This window comes from Neltuma alba, unplaced genomic scaffold (genome assembly GCF_004799145.2).
Source record: "Neltuma alba isolate B1F8T4 unplaced genomic scaffold, ASM479914v2 tig00000105_pilon, whole genome shotgun sequence".
In the NCBI taxonomy this organism is placed as follows: Eukaryota; Viridiplantae; Streptophyta; class Magnoliopsida; order Fabales; family Fabaceae; genus Neltuma; species Neltuma alba.
In genome coordinates this window covers 476448-480375 of record NW_021631921.1, presented here as the reverse complement: position 1 = coordinate 480375, position 3928 = coordinate 476448, and positions in this window count along the sequence as shown.

Genomic DNA, 3928 nt, shown 5'->3' with positions numbered 1-3928 from the left:
CCACGGTTTGCCATAAAAAATGCCACAAATCAATACTCTATTGCAAGCTTCCATGGAGGAGACGTGACAGAACAGTGCAAGAGTTGATGAAGGATGACGCCGTCGCTCCCCTGTTGCTCCCTCTCGCTGTCGCTAATCTGTCTGCCACCAGGAGATTCAGCGAAGAAGAAGACTGGCAGAGAATGGAGAGAATATTGGATTGTCATTGCGCCGTCAGCTCCCCTGGTCTGCGTATCTGCTCTCGCCGTTTAGATGAAGAAGATTATTATTCGAATACTGCCTGTCGCCCCTGTTCTTCTCGCGTCTCCTCTGCTCGCCTCTGTTTCGTAGCCTGGCGCTGATGATGGGAGTAATTGAGGAGGATGGTGGCGATGGTGTGGAATTGGATTGATGGAAGATGGTGGAATTGGCCGAAACCCAAGAACACGGAGAGTGAAGAATGATTCCAATTCCCCGCGTGCACACAGTGGACCTCCTCTCACTCAACACCCACACTCCTCACTTGTTTCACGCCGCCCGCTCCCTCGCGCCGTCCGTGCTCTTCGTCTCCTCTACGAAGATGATGATGATTAGTTGGGTATTAGCTTGGGGTGAGCAAAACGCAACGTTTTGCTCCCCCTTTTATTATTATATTTTTTTTAATCTTTTTTTTTTCATTTTTATTTTTAAATTTTTCAAAAACCTGCAAACAAAATTCAAGGATAAAATAGCATTAATTGTCCTAAAAAATCAATTAGTTACAATTAAACCAAAATATGACAATTTTGCCCCTATAAAATAATAATTCAAAATAAAACATATTAAATTAATTAATAATCAATTAAGGCCAAAAGGACTAATTAAGTTGACAAAACCCATATAAAAGATATCAAAATATATAAAAATAATTAAGTTTGTCATGGTTCGAGCAATTGCTATGTAATGTAGCATTAATTGTCCTCAACCTGCAAACAAAATTCAAGGATAAAGTAGCATTAATTGTCCTCAAAAATCAATTAGTTACAATTAAACCAAAATATGACAATTTTGCCCCTATAAAATAATAATTCAAAATAAAACATATTAAATTAATTAATAATCAATTAAGGCCAAAAGGACTAATTAAGTTGACAAAACCCATATAAAAGATATCAAAATATATAAAAATAATTAAGTTTGTCATGGTTCGAGCAATTGCTATGTAATGCAAGGGCCCTCCCATTGCAATTGTAGCTATGGGAACATGCTTGAAAGGAAAAGGAGTTGATAAAATGAATGTACTGTTGTATAGGTTGAGGAATGCAAAGCCGAATAATGTGGATAAAGGTGTCAGGGATGCTTTTGCTTGTCTTTAATTAAGCTATGATTATTTGTAAACCCCAAAATCAAAGCTATTATTGTTAATGTGTGCTATGTTTCCTGAAGATCACAACATTGTTGAAGATCTTTTTTCGAATATAGAGTGGGGTTAGGCCTATGCAGAGATGTCGACTCATTTGAAATAGCAAGGAGCCAAGTTAGAGAACGTATAAATTATCTTATTGATTCCTCATTACTGATGCATTATTCTCTGAAGTTCAGCATGCATGCAGAAGAATATGTGAAACTGCATGACATGGTTCATGATGTTGTTTTGTGGATAGCATCAAAAGAAGATCATACCATTATATTAAACTGTACAAAAGAATTGAGCACTGATGAAGAGTTGAAAGATTGCTACGCTGTATCTTCATGGTATGACGTGAAAAAATACTTCAATTTCCTTTTCAGTTAGATGCTCCAAAGCTTGAATTTCTATTGTTACGTTCAAAAAAAAAACGCTGGATATGTTACTGCATCATTTCAAGGTATCAAAGGACTCAAAGCTTTGATCATTAGGTGCATATATGGGGCTAGGATTGAACTACAACCTCAATCAATTCAATGCTTATCTAATCTTTGAACTTTGTGGTTGCAATATTAGAATTTACATGATATCTCTTTTGTGGTAAGCTTTACAAGACTTGAAATTCTTGACTTATGAGTAGTAAATTTGAAAGAATGCCAAATGGAGTTGAAAAATTAAACAAGTTGAAATTGTTAGATTTGTCATATTATGCAATAGATGAGTGTTGTTATAAAGAAATAAGAACATGTTCACAGTTAGAAGAGTTGTATGTTTCCACAAATATTCCACACTTAAAAAATGTAAGTTGCTATGAATACCTTGTAGACACTACTACTTTGACGAAATTGAGAAGGTATAAATTGGAAATTGGCGAGCATGGATGCCGAGGATTGGTATTTCACAATGGAAGCACAAGATTTTATGCTCCAGTCGATTAAATATCTCTATCTTGTCCGCAATAATCAAGTATCTTGCACAGAGAGCAATTGTAATTGAATTTTATGAGCTCAAAGGAGGCAGCAAAAGTTTCATGCCTAACATTGTCCAAGCTGTAGGAGGGATGAATGAGTTAACTAAACTCTATCTTGAAAGGTTTTCACAGATAGAATGCATTATTGATGAAACCGCTCGTCATCAAGATGCAGTTGTCCCCACCAGATTGGATGCGTTAGTGCTAAGAGATATGGATAATCTAAAACAACTACATCATGGTCCTTCTCCTTTTAGCTTGTTCCAAAAGTTAGAAAGACTTAGGATATTCAATTGCCCTCAATTGCTCCACATATTCACTGTTGATTGTAACTTAGGCAATCTTAAGTTTCTCCATATTTCTACTTGTCTGATGCTGACATCTCTCTTCCCTGTCTGTGTTGCTTGCACTATGTTATCCTTAGAGAAGCTCCAAATAGAAGGTTGCAATAAATTGAAGCATTTTTTTGAAGGAGAGGGTGGTAGTGATGCATGGAAGAATTCGACATTCTTACAATTGAAATTTTTGTCTGTTTATAATTGCTGCAAATTAGAATGGGTATGCCCAGTCTATTTAGCTCAGAAGTTTGTAAAATTGCAGCATCTATCTATAAGAGATGCTCCTCAAATGAAATTTTTGTTTGGTGAAAACGCTGGTGAGGAACAATTGATACATAATCAAGATGAGACTCAAATAGTGCTTCCTCGTCTAGAATTTCTCAAGCTAGAAAAACTTCCAAATCTTGTCGGAATTGGCTTACGATATCATCCAAGGTGGCCATCTATAAAGTCAATAAAATGGAGGAATTGTCCAAATATGGTACGCCTTTGCTCTCCCAGTATCTTTGTTGGCGTGATTAAAATTTTTTTAGCTAATAGTGTTCGTGTGATTAGAAGATCTAAATTAAGTTCACTGCTCTCCCAATGGCAATGAAGATCATACATTACAATTTTCATCAGTTCTTAAACTATCCACTTCTTTTTGCTTTTCTTTTTTAAAAGTAAACTAACAACGCTTGTATTTTAATTTTTGCAAATTACTATAACTGACAAATAAGAGTCAAGATTTATTGTGAAAAGGGATTAAAATTATAATTGAAATAAGCGACTAAATGTGAATCAATTGACTTAGCTTCTATACATTTAATAAAGAAAATTGCTAACATCTTTCTTTTTTGGGAAAAAAAAAGGAAAAAAAAGAAAGAAAGCACCTTAATAGAAGTTGGGCCTTACATTCTCTGCACTCATTTTTTATGCCACAATTCGTCATAGTACTTCACCGTTATCAATATTGCAAAATATTCCGATGCATGGATAATCCAGTAGATTCTGTATTGCATTTTGGTCATTCAATTTATTTATAATTTCTAAAGCCCGCAATACATATTGACTCTTGTGGGCCCCTCATCATATTTTTCCCTTGACTGCATTGGGAACTCCATTTTCTTCTATATGCATATGGCAAATCTTTATTTATTTAATTTGTCAAAAAAATTGATAGACTAAGTCTATGCAAGGATAATATATGTACATATAGAATTTTAATTGATCCTGATTTATCTTTTTTTTTTTAATGTTAATGGTTCTTGTTTT